At 52.9% G+C, this 17782-nt stretch overlaps 1 long non-coding RNA gene across 1 annotated transcript; it reads left to right on the forward strand.

The window, feature by feature from the left end:
* Window positions 1–9028: 9028 nt before the first annotated feature.
* LOC101952140 (uncharacterized) lies at window positions 9029–12677 on the forward strand. Its single transcript, XR_010595337.1, has 3 exons — window positions 9029–9182; window positions 10476–10589; window positions 10833–12677. It is a non-coding gene; the product is annotated as an uncharacterized LOC101952140 (long non-coding RNA).
* Window positions 12678–17782: the final 5105 nt, after the last annotated feature.

The following is a 17782-nucleotide window of genomic DNA, read 5'->3' on the forward strand; positions in this document are numbered from 1 at the left end:
CTGCCACAATTTTTACAGCTGAACTAAAGAATTGAGTGTAAGAGAGAGGTAGGGCACAAGTAGCCCCTGATCAGACAGCTGGATTCCCTCCTGGATTCTGTTAGGATGGCACTTTTCATGCCAGAGCGAGAGAGACATAAAATGGAACAAAGGCCCAGACTCTCAAAGGTATTTAGGCTCCTAACCCCCATGGATTTCAGTGGGAGTTAAGTGCCTAAATACCTTTGAGGTGCTGGGCCAAAAAAACAAATTTAATTTGGTGACCCTTTTCAAACAGAATTTAAGCAAAGTGGGTCTCTGTCGGTCAGAGGTAGGACAGCCATGGGGAGTAAGAAAGCCCACTTACTTTTTTCCCCTCAGTAATAGATTCGATCTTGGATCTGAAATCGACTTTAGCCAGCACAATACCCAGCCTCTCCTTCTGTCCAAGTAAAAGCAACTGACACTGAGGGCCAACTGCCAGTGTTCAAATCACAGCATTGTGAGGTCACACTGCAGCACTTATGTCATTGTTGCCATGAACACGGGCGGGTAATAAAGGAAGGACCAAGGGTTGTTAACCATATAAGCGACATAAAGTATTATGGAGGTGCCTGGTGGTGACTCCAGTTAAGGTTAAGGTTTTGTCTAAAATGGGGCATAAATTCCTGCTTTTCCCTATGAGCAGGTGGTTAACCAGTATGGATTAACCTTTACTCTGACCTTTACTCAGTCAGGGAGTTAGGCACATAAATACCTGCAAAACTCTGGGCCCAACTGCCACTCAGAACTTCCCCTGAAGATGGTGGCCTCATTGGTTCTAACTGTCAACATTCCTATGCTGCTCATAGACATTGCAGATGCTCCATCCATACATGTATATTTTGTGCTTTTAAAAAGGCAGTTTCATAAAACTGGAAATGAATTGAGCCAATGAGCTCAGAAGAAGAATCTAAATCGAACAAAGGTGTCTGAGAATTGAGTGATGTTTAAGAACACTTTAGTCAATGCCCAGAAGTTGACAATTGAAGGCGGCAGCACACTGATAAAAACCCCACAAACCTTACTTAGAGGGGAACTGACGGCATTTCTATAAAATCAACCTACCCACATCAGCTCCGGGTTCCAATCCAGGGCCCGGCACTGCACAGCCAAGGCCTGTATCTGCTCCAAGCACCATTGACAAGAGGTCGTGGGTTCAAACTGCAGCACCACAGATCTCGAGTCAATCCCAGGAGAAACTGCCTCACTGTAAGAGCAGTAGGACAATGGAACAGAGGCCTCAGGAGGTCATGGAGGCTTCTTCGTGGAGGTTTTCAAAAGGGGGGCTGGGCAGCCATCTGTCTGGAACACAACAAACCCTGCATCTTGGCAGGGGGTTAGACTAGAGCAGCGGTTCTCAAACCTTGACCCCCTTCTGACAACAAAATTACTACATGACCACAGGCAGGGGGACCAATGTCTGAGCTCCGCCGCCAGGTAATGGCACATTCCTACGGGGAGCAGTTTAATACACTACACCTGTAGGGGGTTGAAGAGGGGCAGGGGATGTGAGAGCCAGAGGGCATTGAGGGGGGAACAGAGAGGTGGAAGGGGACAGGAGGGAAAAACAGGGATGCAGGGGGGCGGGAGGGGCAGGAATTGGGGAACAGGGATGTAGGAGGGGGTAGGAATTGGGGAACAGGGATGTGGGAGGGAGAGGAGGGTGGTGAATGGGATGTGGAAAGGGGCAGGAGGAGGAAGGGGGATGTGGGGGGGGAGGGGGTGAATAGGATGTGGAAAGGGGCAGGAGGGGGAAGGGGGATGTGGGAGGGGGCAGGAATTGGGGAACAGGGATGCAGGGGACGGGAGGGGGCTGGGGGATGTGGGGCGTTGGAGGGAGGGTGGGGGAACACACAGGTATCGGGACAGGGGGAGGATTCTGGGGCTTAGGGGAGCAGACCTGGATTAGAGGGAAACTCTGAGGGGGGATAAAGGGAAGAAAAGGGGGGATGTGGGGAGGGGCTGGGGGGGCTGGAGGGAGAATATGGAGCAAGCAGAGGCTGGCTGGGGAGGGCAGAGCCAGAGGGCAGGAGGAGGGAGGGAGATGGGCCGAGATACAATGGCAGCTCCCCCAGCCCATGGGGTAGGAGATGGGGAGGGGCTGCCCCGCCCAGCAGCCACTGGGAATCTTTTTCCCTAGACAGGGTCAGACCAGGGATATAAAAGGTTAACCGGTAAGTACTGGGTTTACTGGTTTGCTTACCAGTTAACCGGACCTTGCAGTTAACCCCGCCGACCAGCCAGCCCCCCTGGGCTGGAGGAGCCCCGGCCGCAGCGGGCTGGCTGGACCTGAGCCCCGGCCGCAGTGGGCTGGGGGGTGTGGAGCAGCCCCAGCCCCGGTGGTCAGGCAGGATCCTGGACACAGCCACGCTGGAGTGGCTCCAGGCCTGTCTGCGGTGGGCAGGCCGGCCTGGAGCAGACCCTGACATACCTGGCCGGCGGGACCCCAGCCCCGGCTGCCCTGCGCCAGCCCGCTGGACAGACCTCGAAGGGTTAATTGGTTATATGATATAATTTTAATCGGTGTCATGGAGTGTGGGGGAGTCAGGTCCCTGCACCCCCACTTCCTGCGATTCACTGGGACTCTCAGCCAGCCAGTAACATGGAAGGTTTATTGTACAACAGGAACACAGTCCCAAACAGAGGTTGTAGGTACAACCAGGACCCCTCAGTCACGTCCTTCTTGGGGGCAGGGAGCTTAGACCCCAGTCTTGGGGCTCCCTTCGTTTCCCCAGCGAGCTCCAAACTGAAACCCCCTCCAGCCGTCTCCCCCAGTCTCCCCCTCCCCCCCGGCTCCTCCTCCAGCCTTTGTCCAGTTTCCCCGGACAGAAGGTGTCACCTGGCCCCAACCCCCCTCCTGGGTGCTCATGTCTCCCATCCCACACACAGTCCCAGTAACACTCCCCTGCAAGATTCCCAGGTCAATACTCCCCACTCCCTGCTGCGTCACAATCGGTTCACTGTTTTAATTGATATTTACATCCCTAGGTCAAACAAGCATGGGGGGGCGCCATCAGACTTCCCCCTAAGGGCTCAGAGTTTACAAGGCAAATACCCTCCCCGTACCATGCACACCCCCTGCTCCTAATTTAGTCTTTGTTTTATTAAGACAATCTCATTATTTGGGGGTCTGACTGCTGAATGATAAATGTTTGGGGCTGACAGAACTGAACAGGTCCCTGCTCCAATTTCTGTGTCAACCAGTCACTGCTAGCAACAGCAGGCACGGAGCCTAACTGGCCTTTTTTTTTTTTTTTTAGTTTGAATCATGTTCAGGTTCAGTTCCATTGAATACGTTCAGTTTCATTTCCGGTTCAAGCCACCCAAAGAAACAAAAATAGAAGTTCAGTTACCGGTTTAAATCCTATATCGATCTCAGTGGAGGTAAATCCAGCTGCAACTTAAAATGGAAACTGTTTTGATTTTTGATTATTTATTTATTTTGTAACTTAAAGTTTACGTGAGTTTTCCTAGTGTTTTTGTGTTGTCAAATATACATGATTATTTTTTTCCCTAAACAGTCTGTTTGAGAAACCTAAAAAAACATATTTAAGCATTTGCTTTTGGGATCTCTGCAGAGAACGGATACATTTGAGGTCTGGACGTTTTCTTTTGACGCTCACTTGTGTTGCTGTTAGTGCAGTACGAATTTTGCTAGTTGATTTAGCGTGGGCATGATATTTTTCAGATGTTCCCAGTAGTTCGGTATGTTTTCTTTCTTATGGAGGCGTAGACCATCTGCGAATGAATCAGGAATTGGCCCAATCCTTTTTTGGGCTCTCCATCATCCAGATATCGCTTCCTTTTTAGAGATTTTACAAGCGTTCAGAAGAAATTCCAATTCATCTTTCAATTTCAGACGTGTCTGACTGACTCTCTGACATCATTATTTCTGACTCAGACATTTCCATCTTCATCCATGTTTTGGTGTCATGAAATTTTGCCTTGACTTTGTCCTCTGCTGACAGTGGGGGTTGATGTCTAGATCAAGATATATGTGTGAGAGAAACAGAGCTCTCTGGGGTAGGGGGAGGGGTGGACGTGGGTATCAGACAGTGCCGCGGAGGGGGCTGGCAGGAGGCTTCAGTGGGGAAGGGAGTTTGGAGCATGAACCCTGCCTCAAGTGGGGCAACTGGAGGGAGGAGCTGCCCCAGGGGTGGGGCTGGTGGGAGGAGGCACGTCAAGGGGAGAGGTTTGGGGAGCCGTTACCTTTGCCCTTAGACTTGAAGAGTTATTGTGAACTTCAGGGCCCAGGGAGCATCCAACCCCTTCTCTCCCCAGGGGCATCTCAGAGATGGGTCATCTACCTCTGGGCCCCCTTCTGCCTCCCATGGTGTGCAGGCAGCCCCCAAGGTTCTCCTCTCCCTCCCTGCTCTTGTGGGCTGGCCCCCTTCTCTTCTCACTGTCCTGGGGCAGGCCGTTCTGGGGCCATCACCAGCCCGCTGGCTAGTCTGTTGTCTTCTCTTACAATGAAAATAAGATCTCCATAGTTTTTAAAAAAAAATAATGAGCTTTAAAAATGCTGAATCTTTATTTTAACTGGTAACAGCCCTTCCACCCTCCTTTTTTTGTTCAGTTCAGTTCTGGTTCAGTCGGTAAAACAAATGCATGGGTGAGATTCGGTTCTGGTTCATGTACGAAATCCCGGGTTGAACTGGGTCTCCGGTTCCACTATGGGTCCGGAGGGGCAAATGAGATCAGCATCGGCCTGACTGTCCCTGGGGGCTGCGGGGGCAGCGCAGGGAGGCTCGGTCGTTAGCTGCCCCCAGCAGAGGCTCTGGTCATTGCTCAGGCCGAGGAGTCGGTGTCCGTCTCTCTCTGAGCTCAGGATACTGGAGCCCTGGAGCTCGCAGGGCTTCCTGGGGCAGATGCTGCTGCCTCTGCTGGGATCTGGGGGCCTGGGCTGAGGAGCTGCTGCTGCCCTGCGGGGTCTGTGCTGGGACAGATCATCACTATGATCCCAGACCAGCTGTGCCCAGCCAAGGGGGGACTTTCTCCTGGCTCTGGAACTATCCCCCTGGGGCAGCCCTGGGCTCTGCTGGTATCAGCTCCTGAGCCAGAGACTGCAGGTGATACGAGAGATCTGGGGTAAGTGCTGGGGCCTGGCTGGAAAGTGACTCTGCAGAAATGGCTCCTGCTCCCCCCATCTCTGCCCCGAGTGTCTGCGCGGCGCCCCCCACCCCCACCCCCCCAACATCAACGTCTCCCACGGGGTCTCAGTGACCATGTTTCCATCTGTTCACATCCCACAACCCACCAGCAAATCATGGGGTCAGTTTTAACTCAAGATGTGCTGTTTGTGACAAATACGCACCAATCCTCAGTGCACTCTGCTCATACCTGATTTCACCCCCTGAGCAGGACTCCTCATTCCCAAACCTGCCCTGATCGCCCGGCTGGAAGCAGGAGAAGAGCCGTGGGTCCCGGATCTCCAGGCCTCCGAGGAAAGCAACATCCCAAAGAGGCCCCTGCACAGGTGAGGAGTCAGTGACACTGACACAGAAACTATCTGGCAAATGAAGGAAAAATCTGAAAATCCCCAAAATGTGGTGTGAGCCCCCCTCAGTTCTGCCTCATCTCACCCAGGTCAGGCGCTGGTCAGAAGGTGTCATATCATCATGGCAGATATCGGTCATGGCTTCCCACCCACCCTGTTCCCTGTCAGGAGTTTTCTCCCTGACGTCACTTCCCTAGGAGTGTTTGGATGGGATGTGGAGACAGAATCCAATTGCTCAGTCTCCCAACAGTCACTGTGTTGTGTTTTCCCTCTTTGCTACTCCCCTTTGTGTCCTTTCTGCCAGCCCATGCACTGACTCCTGCCTGGACTCTCTCTCTCCCCCAGCAGGTGACATGAGAATGAGGACAGGAATCCACAGCAGACAGGTCCTGACCAAGTGGAACTGCAGGGGACCTTGAAGAGCTGGACACTATTTTTTCCCAGGGCTTGGAACAGAGAAAAGTCTGGAGTAATCGGCACAGGTCAGAGAGGACGCTGGGAAACAGCCCATGGAAGAAACTGGATGAATCCATTGAAAGTGGGAGAGGAGACAATGGTCCCAAGGAAACCACAGCCCAGCAGACAAATCACAACGAAAAGAAACCCGAGAAATGCTTGTACTGTGGGAAAAGCTTCAGTCGGCAGTCTGGCTTTATAAAGCATGGGAGAATCCGCACAGGAGAGAGGCCATATCAGTTCTTTTATTGTGGGAAAAGTTTCAGTGCACCATCAGCCCGTTACATTAGAAAACACACATGGAGTAGAAACCCTTTAAATGCTTGGACTGTGGGAACAGTTTCAGTCAGTGCTCAAGCCTTATTAAGCATGGAAGAACCCACACAGGGAAGAGCCCCTCAGATGTCCTTAGCATGGAAAACACGTCAATTGGAGTTAACACCACATTGGCCATCAGAGACTCCTCCACATAGGAGGGAAATTCTCTCCGTGCCCTGACTGGGGCTGGCCACAGTAAAAACTCCATTTCCTAATTCCCACCTGCAGCAGGGGCATTTGGTTCCCAAGTATCCAGCTGCCCATGTCTGGGAGCAGGTTCCAGCAGCATCTGGCCCGGAGCTGATCAGTGACCCGCTGGTTTTGCCTGGTCTCAGCAAAGCCCAGGCAGAGAAGTCCTGGTCAGCCCCTGCTCCCTGCCGCAGCCCGGGCTGCTGAACTGCTAGGCCTCCCTGCCAGCCTGCTGGGGGAAGGGAGAGAGAAACTGCTTTTGACACTCCACCCCAGATTCGTCATCATTAGGATGCATTTTGTACAAGATGGTCGTGTAAGGTGTCATTGGAAAAGTTACGACTTGCGGAATAGGAGTATCCTGTTTGTATGCAGGTATCAATTCGGTAGCTGAAGTTATGAGTATTGACTATGTATCTTTATTTCAAATGTAGTTACACCTGGGTGACACCCACTAGGAAAGGGAGCAAGGAGGGTCCTGGGGGGGCAGTTAGGGTGGGGTCTCTGGAGGGGGTGATCGGGGACAAGGAGCTATGGGGAGGGCCTTTTAGGGCAGAAGTGTGGAGAAGAGGTTTCCTGAAGTGATGTGAAAGTCTCATAAGTGAACAGAAAGAGATGGAAAGGGAGCGCCTGGCACAGGAAAGTGAGATGATGCATCTGGGGTGTTACACAGGGCCATCTTCTCTGCCAATTCCACACGTTCCAGAAAATCTCTCCCCGTCCGCCATCCACCCATCAGCATGGATCTCCCCAAAGCACCTGGCACAGAGCTGTCAATCTGCAGCTACTCAGCATATAGTCCAATGGCTGCTCTCTCCTCTCTGTTGACAAGAAACCTGACCAAGTGCCTTCGCCCTTTGCTACAGACCAAGTCTGTGGATTTATTGGGCAGTTTGATTGGAGCCTGCTGGGCTGTCCGGCCAGAGTCAGTAGAGCCTGCAGAAAGAACACGCACATGCAGCCTAACATCTGACCACACCTCCCACTGCACACGGACAAGCTACCCTGATGTGAACTCTGGCGAGGGGGAGTCTGATTACGAATGAAGTTGCACTGCATCAGCAGTACCCAATGCATTCTGCTCTGTGCCCTTGTGGCTGGGGGCTAGGGAGGGCGAAGGAAAACAAACAGGTGCTCTGACGACACTCAGTTCAGCGCACTTATGACATCATAGTGCATTTATGACACGTCTGTTTTCCACTTATTTTACATAATGCTTTATGGCAGCTCAGCTGCTGGAGCAAAATACTGTAATTCTTTATTAATTGAGTCCCATATCAGCTATTCCATCATCTTGCCTGGGATGGACGTCAAGCTGATGGCTTATAATTCCCACATCACACCCCCCCCCATGTTCCAAGAGTTACTGAAAATCAACTCTGACAGCACAGTGAGCTCCTAAGCCAGATCTTTTAATACTCTTGATGCAAGTTATCTTGACTTGCTGATTTAAAAAAAAAAATCTCACTTTAGTAGCTGCTGTTTAACATCCCCCAGAAATCCTTTAGGAATGGAAAGCATTTCATCAGCATCATCTGCTATGACCACAATTATCCAGCTATTTCCCAAATACAAAACAGAAATAGTTATTGAAGACTTCAGCTTTCTCTGCATTATTTTTGACAATTCTACCATTTCCATCTAATAATGGACCATAATCATTTTTAGAATTCCTTTTGTTCTTAATATTCTTTAAAAACCCCTTCATAACTCCTCTGTGTCATCCTTAACTCTGCTGCCATAGAGTTCGCCTGGTGTTTCTGTCCTTCCCCTTTCACTTTTCTATAGTTCTTAGCTGCTGATTGGTTTGTATAACTAGCAATTTTCACTTTTTGCATTTGAGAGATGGATTGATCGACTGATTTTATATAGCTGCCTTCAACCAATTTTGTTGAAGCCAGCGTGCCTTCTTGTTCACAACCTCACAATCACAATTTTGGACATTTACTAATGTGCTATTAAACAATTCTCGTTCATATTTTTCTATTTCGATTCTTCTGCCCAGCTGATGTGGCTCAAATTATTTTCAGCTTCATGTAACTGGCCTCTGAAAAGCACCAAGTATACATCTAGATTACTGCTCTGGACTTTGTTCGTTTGCAAATAACAAATGTAGTCAAGTCACAAGGACTTTTACTCAAACTACCACTGAGTTTCAGTTCTGTGATCAATTTTTCTTTCTCGGTCAGGATGAGGGTCTGATATGCAATTTTCCGGTGTGGGATGCCGCAACTTTTGAGTCAGGACATTGTCCTCTGTGATATTTACAAATCCCCCCGGGGGATCCGAACACCAGCAGCCTCCAGCACGTGTCACTCCCAGTGAAGTACCCGCATCCGGCAGCTTTTGTTCTAGCTGCTCCGAGAGTCGTGCACCCCGTTCCCTGGAGCCCCCCTCGGACCCGGCCGCCCCGTTTGATCCGCCCCCCCACCAGGGCTTGGGCCCCGCCCATCCCCCCGCCCCGCCTTGTGGCTGCTGCTGGGAGCGGGAGGGGCTGGCAAGTGAGGGCAGCGCGGGGGGGGCAGCGGCTTCAGCAGCGGTTACTGCGCATGCCCCGAGCCCCCCCCCCCCCCCCCCCCCGGAGTAGCCGATCCCGGGGCCGGGCTTCCAGCTCCCAGGCTCCGCGAATCCGGGGCTGGACTTCCCGGGTCACACGCTGCCGCCGCCTCCATTGTGAGCCGAGCCCGGGCCGAGCCTGCAGGTGAGGGGGCCCCGGGGGAAGGGCCGGGCAGGGAAGTGACTCTGCCCCAGCGGCCCCTCCGCCCCCCAGCTCTGCTCCCGGGGGGGCTGCGAGTCCCAGAGCTGCTGCCCCCCCCCCAGGATCTGCCCCCCCCCCCAGCGCCTGCAGGAGCCGAGCCAGCCCCGGGAGAGTGACCGCCCCAGGCCGGGCCAGGGCCCGAGTCTCCCAGCCCGAGGGGGCAGGAGGGAGCCGGGGCAGAGACTGGCAGGGGCAGCAGGAGCAATGGGAGGAGGGAGATTCCTGGCTCCCAGCCCCGCCCAGCCCCATTCCCTGCAGCCCCCCGGGGCAGTGACTGCCCTGGGGAGAAGGGGAGAAGGGGGGGGCAGGGAGAGGAAAAGCCCGTTCCTGCCTCTGCCTGGTCCCGCGCTGCTGGGGGACACGCTGCCCTGGGGACAGGGTCACGAGGATCCCCCAAAGAGGCACCTTTGATTCTGCTCTTCGGGTGCACAATTTTATCCTTTTCAGTTGTTTATAAAGGGCTGAACGTCACTGGATGGACCTTGGCTCTGAGCCCGTCTGGCAGCAGTGCCTACGTTCATCTTCAGGGTAGAAAGCCTCTGTCCAGAGCAAATTTGTTTTGGAAACAGATTAAAAAGCACCACTTAGCCTCATTTTGAGCAAGGGGGAAACAACCCTTTTACCATTATTTTTAAAAAGTGTTATCAACTTTTGAACTAATTCGGTAGCAGAAGGATTTAGGCTGGTAACTTTACATTTGACGCAGAGAGAATTCCTAGGTCAGACAGTCTCGTCTCTCAGCTCTGGTTAAAAACGACCTGTGATGTGTGTTTTCTGAGGGTTCAATAACTCTCCGTTTTGCACACACACTGATTCCTTCTTCCATTTGGTAAGTTTTGTTTATTAACTTAGGGTCTGATTTTGCCAAACACTTCCACACAGACACCTCAGATGGGTGTCTTCAGCCATCTGAGCGGCATCACTGACTTTATTAAATCTCTGTTACTAGCCAGATCTACAAATGTCTCACAGATTTATTCCCGGTGGCAGGGGCAGAGTCTGTGCTATAATCACATGACCAAGGCCAGGAACTTTAATTACGGGACCCTAAAAGTACATTTCCAAATCCATAGTCAGGCAGCGAAATAAGTGGCCGGGTCTCAATAACTCTGGACACTCAGAACCGAACCCCGGCATTGCAGGCTCAGCATTTGTGAAACTCAGGCCACGTATTGAGATAACTGACTGTTGGGCCCTAACTTGATGTTGCTCATTTGTTTGCTTGACCCCAAGTAGGAGTTCCCATTTCCAGACCTGACGTGATCTCCTGGCTGGAGTGAAGGGAGGAGCTGTGGGTCCCCAGTCTCCGGGGAGAGGAGGAAAGAGAGATACTGAGAGATGCCTGCACAGGTAAGGAATTGGCAAAAGTGGCTCAGAATCCGTGTTTTACACCCTCATGGCAAATGCCAGTTCTGAGTTTTCACCAATCCTGTGTGCCCAGGTAGAAACAAACTCTCTCCTAACTATTCAGATGGGAATGAGGTGCCAGAATTGGTTCTCTCCTTTCTCTCTCTGGGGAAGGATTTGGGGGCAATTGTTCGGTGTGTTTCCACTTTCCCACTCCCCTTTCGGTTTGTCCCCTTTTTTCTGCAGCAGAGGGCGTGACGTGAACTGGATTATCTCTGTGTCTCTGGAACAGTGAGTGAGACCGAGGAAAAGAATCCTCAGCTGGGAGTCCGGAGCAGGGGGAACCACACAGGACAGTTTGGGGAGATCGTAGGAGACTCAGCCCAGGCCATGCGGGCACCAGGGAAAAGAGACAGGGCAGAGACAGGGTGAATCAGCTCACCGGAGCAGAGGGGTTGGAAAAATCAAAGAAACTTCCAAGCAGAGAATCCCCACTGGAGACAGACCCAGTATGTTTGGTGACTGTGGGAACAGCTTCCCTGGGAGTTCTGCCCATATTACTCAGCAGACAATCCACATGGGAGAAAAACGCTATAGATGTGCTGAGTGTGGGAAAAGCTTCTCTCAGAGTACGACGCTCATTAACCATCAGAGACTCCACACAGGAGAGAAGCCCTACATGTGCCCCACGTGTGGGATCAGCTTTGTTCAGCTCTCACAAGTTGTTAGACACCAGAGAATCCACACGGGAGAAAAGCCCTATACATGCCTGACCTGTGGGAAAAGCTTCAGTGATAAATCACATTTCAATCAACACCAGAAGATCCACACAGGAGAAAAACCCTATACATGTCTTACCTGTGGGAAAAGCTTCCGATACAGTTCAGCTCTTACCACACATCAGAGAAAACACACTGGAGAGAAACCTTATAAATGTCCCGAGTGCCAAAAAACATTCAGTGACAGTTCAATCTTTAGCAGGCATCGGCGGGTACACACAGGAGAGAAGCCCTTCAAATGCTGTGATTGTGGGAAAAGCTTTGGGGAGAGCTCAGACCTTCTTGTACATCAGAGAGTACACACGGGAGAGAAACCCTATAAATGCCTTGAGTGTGGGACAAGTTTCAGAGTACCGTCAGCACTGATTGTGCACCAGAGAGTACACACTGGAGAGAGGCCCTATAAGTGCCTGACCTGTGGGAAAACATACCGGTGTAGCTCACACCTTACTAAACATCAGAGAATCCACCCAGGCAAGAAATCCTTGAAGTGCCCTAACTAGGGAAGGGCCAAGTGAATAATGTCTTTGCCAGTTCCTGTGAACCTCAGAGCATCAGGCCAGGCTGGAGTGGCTGTGTGGGATGTTATTGACATGAACTGGGAACATATAGATTATTGTTGCAACCAAGGTCCTGTAGTGGCACCAAATCTTGTATAAAGGGGGTCAGATAAGATGTCTAAAACAAGGTTATGGTTTGCTGGTTATGATTATGCTATCTGTATGCATGTGCCATTTTAGTATTTAAAGTTGTAAGTATTAGCTCTATACTGTCTGTATTTCAAACTTGTGCAATGCTTCTGGATGATACCCCAGACAATGTGGCGTCAGCACTGCCTAGCCCGCTTGATGGTCCATTAAGGACCATCAGCTATACAACTGACCCATGGAGAGAAGGCAGATACACCTTGTGACTCAGCAAGGTATGCAGGAACCTGCCTATGGACTGAACTCTAAGGGTTTTTTCTTGCCATGTGCCCGAATGCTTGTCTTTGCAACAAAGAAAGAAAGGCCACATCACAAGAGACTATAAAAGACTGCTGCATCTCCTCCATCTTGTCTTCATTCCTCCTTCTTGCCTGTGGAGGGATTTTGCTACAAACTGAAGCTCTAAACAAAGGACTGAGGACCCATCCCAGCTGGGGATGTATTCCAGAGACTTGATTTGAACCTGCAGTTTATTCTAACAGTGCTATAAGCCTGAACCAAGAACTTTGCTATTACTGTATGTAATTGATTCCATTTAACCAATTCTAGCTCTCATCTCTATCTTTTTCCTTTTATGAATAAACCTTTAGATTTTAGATTCTAAAGGATTGGCAACAGCATGATTTGTGGGTAAGATCTGATTTGTATATTGGTCTGGGGCTTGGTCCTTTGGGATCAAGAGAAAAGAAAAAAGGTTACTGGGGTATTGGTTTTCATAACCATTTGTCCCCATAATGAGTGGCACTGGTGGTGTACTGGGAAACTGGAGTGTCTAAGGGAATTGCTTGTGTGACTTGTGGTTAGCCAGTGGGGTAAAACCAAAGTCCTCTCTGTCTGGCTGGTTTGGTTTGCCTTAGAGGTGGAAAAACCCCAGCTCTGGGCTGTAACTGCCCTGCTTTAAGCATTTTGTCCTGAATTGGCACTCTCAGTTGGGTTCCGCCAAGGGCACCATCGTTACACTGTGTAATGGGGATATGCAATTGTTATAAAGCAGAGAATAAAATCCCATTCCTGGAACAGACTTGTGTAGAGCAGGAGGCTGGGTTAAGATTCCCACACGGTGATGGGATTTGATTATGATTTTTCAAGACTCTCTGAATGTGCCCTGATCCACTCCTACATTTAAGTTAATTCCCCACAGGAGAGTTGGCACCGTCCCAGAGCGCTGGGCAATTCCCTGAGCTGAGCTCCCCCACAGGAGCTGATCGCAGACTCGGGGTGATTCTAACGCTGGGCGTGTCCCTACCTGTGTGGCTGGAAAGGGGGGGTTGAGAGCCTGACACAGCAGCACAGAGTCGGGGGGGGGAACCCAGGCTGGGGGGACAGGCACATCCAGTGGCACCCCAGAAATGGGGGCTCAACCCATCACAGCACTGCACATACTTCTCCCCCATTAAAGGATGAGAGAACCAACAGGCTGCTTATTACACCACTGATAGGTGGGAGTGCTCACACACTGTGGGGTTGAGCACGGTAGAAGCACCCACACACCATAGAAATGATCTTATCTTACGCTCTGTGACCTCTCATTTCTACTTGATAGTACGTTGTTTAATAAAATGGATACATTCAGGACCTTCTAATGGTCTCTAGGAGGTTTGAAATCCAACGTCCTGACCTTGGCCTTGGGATGACGGTTTATTTGTGACTTTCCTGCTGTGCAGGAGGAGGAATAACTTGGGTCTGAGTTTCTCAGATTCATTCATCTGCAAAGGAGAAGAATGTGAGAATGGGCCTTCATGGGATGCAGGGAGGGGGTAGCTAGGAGCTGATGGGACTTTCAGAGGGCTCTGCTGTTTGTTCCCTGTAGTTACCATGAATTCATAGATCTAGAAGGTTTAGCTCAGTGGTTCTCAACCTGCAGCTTGTGGGCCACTTGCAGACTGCAGCCCAATCAGTACACAGCTGCAGCCCACGTGACACCCTCAGGGCCATGTGGGATCAGCGGTTCTCAACCAGGGGTCCGTGGCCCACAGGGTGTTCGTGAGCCCTTTCAAGGGGGCCCTGTGGCCCTGTGGCTGAAGCCCTGATCTCCGCTGCCCCCTGCAGGGCTGAAGATGGGAGGTGCAGGGCTGAATCCCCGAGCTCCGGTGCTCCCTGTGGGGCAGGTTAGCCCTGAGCACATGGGCAGAGTTGGGGACATGGAGGGCATAGCTCCTCCCCCCCCCCCCCCCCCACTGCAGCACAAGATCATGGCAATCCTGGGGCAGCTCCACACCTGCCCCTCCCCCACCCGGGTCAGAAGCGGGAAGCCGGAGCCAGGCAATGGGGGACAGCTGTGGCTCTGGCTGGTGCATGGAGCAGGCAGCAGGATCCTGCCTCTCCTGTTGGTGTCCAGATTGAAGCTGCTCCTCCGCTCCCAGCCCCCTTTACGCCCGCAGAGGCAGCCGGTTAGAGCTGCCCAACTCCGTGGCTGGCAGACCCCTCCGGGAACAGTGACTGCAGGGGAGTCCTCCCAGCACCATCCCTAATACTCCTTTGCTACACGCTGAGCTACGCCTTCCCTGCCCCCACACAGCCCCTAGCTACCCCCTTCCTGCACCCTGAGCTGCCCCCTGCCCCCACACAGCCCCTAGCTATCCCCTCCCTGCCCCCTGAGCTACCCCCTGCCCCCACACAGCCCCCAGCTATCCCCTCCCTGCACCCTGAGCTACCCCCATCCTCACACAGCCCCTAGCTACCCTCTTCCTGCACTCTGAGCTAACCCCTGCCCCCACACAGCCCCTAGCTATCCCCTCCCTGCACCCTGAGCTACCCCCTGCCCCCACACAGCCCCTAGCTAGCCCCTCCCTGCACCCTGAGCTACCCCCTGCCCCCACACAGCCCCCAGCTGTCCCCTCCCTGCACCCTGAGCTACCCCCATCCTCACACAGCCCCTAGCTACCCTCTTCCTGCACTCTGAGCTAACCCCTGCCCCCACACAGCCCCTAGCTATCCCCTCCCTGCACCCTGAGCTACCCCCTGCCCCCACACAGCCCCTAGCTAGCCCCTCCCTGCACCCTGAGCTACCCCCTGCCCCCACACAGCCCCCAGCTGTCCCCTCCCTGCACCCTGAGCTACCCCCATCCTCACACAGCCCCTAGCTACCCTCTTCCTGCACTCTGAGCTAACCCCTGCCCCCACACAGCCCCTAGCTATCCCCTCCCTGCACCCTGAGCTACCCCCTGCCCCCACACAGCCCCTAGCTAGCCCCTCCCTGCACCCTGAGCTACCCCCTGCCCCCACACAGCCCCTAGCTAGCCCCTCCCTGCACCCTGAGCTAACCCCTGCCCCCACACAGCCCCTAGCTATCCCCTCCCTGCACCCTGAGCTACCCCTGCCCCCACACAGCCCCTAGCTACCCCCTCCCTGCACCGAGCTACCCCCTGCCATCATACAGCCCCTAACTACCCCCTCCCTGCACCCTGAGCTACCCCCTGCCATCATACAGCCCCTAACTACCCCCTCCCTGCACCGAGCTACCCCCTGCCATCATACAGCCCCTAGCTACCCCCTCCCTGCACCCTGAGCTGTTTTCAAACTTTTTGAGCTAAGGTCCCCACCTTTGAGTTATAATTTTTGGTTGCGCTCCTGCTCCCACCCCCATGCCAGACAAGTGAGTGGCTTGCTGAGGTGAGTCAGAAAGTGGAGGTGGCGCTGCCTCCCTTGACCCTGCTATCCAGGGCTCAAGCCCCACTGGCCCTGGTCCTCCCAAATAGACATCAAACTACACCTATGCCCAAGGCCCATCTGCCCCCCGGCCCCTGAATTTGTATAGTATGGCGAGGGGGGGGGGGCTCAGAGAGAAAAAGGTTGAGAACCCCTGGTCTATATGTTGTGTGGCTGCTGCCCACATAACACAGAGAGAGCTGCCCCCAATGGTAACTAGCTTGAGAACCACTGGGTTAGCTAGATGACTGAGCTGCTGATTGTTAGCAATGTTCCCTCTCATTGTTTGCATCCGTGTTTAATGAATTTTGTTATGTGCACCAATATGAAGCTGGGGGGTGGGGCTGAGGGGTTTGGAGTGTGGGAGAGGGCTCAGGGCCGGGGCAGAGAGTTGGGGCATGGGGGGCTGAGGGTCTGGCTGGCGGTGCAGGGTCTGGAATGGGGCCTGGGATGAGGGGTTTGCGGGGCAGGCTGTGGCAGGGTGTGAGGACTCTCCCCAGGCCTCTCTCATCGCAGTAGCCAGGGGCTGGGGGAGAGGTGTCTCTCCCCATCTGCACAGTCCTTGATAGCCTGCTGCGCGGCCAGGTAGCTTAGAGGGAACAGAGGTTACCAGGAGAGTTACACACGTCCACTGTGATGGGTCTGTAGTTCTCCTTTATGACACACGTATCCTCTCCAAAGCCCTGCCCTAAGAATGTGAAATGGAATGAGGCAGGCTCCCACTAACAGCTGGGCAGGACAAGGGGACAGTTCAATGAGAGGTGTAGGTGGAGGAAAGGGGGGGCCCAGGGCAATGCCACTGTCTGTGGAGCCCCGGGGCCAGGGACAGCTCCTCTTCTCCCCCCACCCCTCCTTGCCCAGAACTTGCAGGGGGGCAGGGACTTGGGGGAAAGGGTAGAATGGATGCAGGGCGGAGCAGGAGCAGGGAGAGGCGGGGCAGGGTTGGGGCCTTGGGGGAAGGGGTGGGGTGGTGGTGGGGCACCCACAGGCCAGAGGGGAAGTTGGTGCCTATTGGGCAGGTGAGGCTACCTGCACGTATGCTGTGGCCATAAGACCCAGGAGGGGGATGTGACCAGGTGACTCTGCCTGGGAAGCTAGACAAATACAGGGAGGAGGAGCAACGGGTAGAGCAGGGCAGGGCAGGGGTCAGGCACCTGAAGTGGGTCGGTTTCGGCTGGCTTGGGGGGGGGGGGAGGGCCAGAGCCCTGGCTCTAAGAAAAGAGAGTATAGGTTAAAAAAACGTTATACCCACAGATATGGAGTTCTAAGGGCAGTTTCATAGTAGACATGGTGAGCATCAGAGTTGCAAAAAGTTCTTTTCAGAATTAGTTCCATAGGTTCTAGGCCAATGTCCAATATCAGGGTGCTCCAGACTGGAGCTGGAGATCTCAGTCATGGACTCAAACATCCCCTGACAAAGCTGAAGCAGATCAGAGATAGCAGGATGCCGGCCCAAGAGTTCCTTTTATAGTTCTCTGGAAGCCTCCTGACAAGCAGGTATTCCTTGGGTGCAGCATTGTGGCTTTGAAGTAAAACCTCCTATTTCCCCTGTATACACAGGTAACTAGTTGCATTCATCAGCATAAGGTAATTATCCATTAAGCAGTTCAGAGACAGTTTACTACAACCTTCAAAGAGAATTACAGACAATGATATTGTTACACCAAAACTTCATCAAAATGTTAAAATTCCCTTTTGATCTCTGAATCAATAGACCACAGTGACAGACAGGAACTGTCTGGTGACACTGTTATCCTCAAACCAGAGGTGGCCAACCTGTGCCTGCAAAGGAGCCATAATTTGCTAATGTACATTGCCAAAGAGCCACAGTATTATGTCAGCAGCCCCCATCAGCTCCCCCACCCCACCTGCCAGCCGCCCGCCCATCAGTGCCTCATGCCGCATGCAGGACGCTCTGGGGGCGAGGAGAAGAGGGAGGGCGCGGCAGGCTCGGGGAAGGGGGCGGGAAGGGGCAGGGCCTTGGGGGAAGGGGGGAAGTGGGGGCAGGGCCTGTGGCAGAGGCAGGGATTGAACAGTGAGCATTGGAAAGTTTGCACCTGTA

Source organism: Chrysemys picta, unplaced genomic scaffold (genome assembly GCF_011386835.1).
Source record: "Chrysemys picta bellii isolate R12L10 unplaced genomic scaffold, ASM1138683v2 scaf71, whole genome shotgun sequence".
In the NCBI taxonomy this organism is placed as follows: domain Eukaryota; kingdom Metazoa; phylum Chordata; order Testudines; family Emydidae; genus Chrysemys; species Chrysemys picta.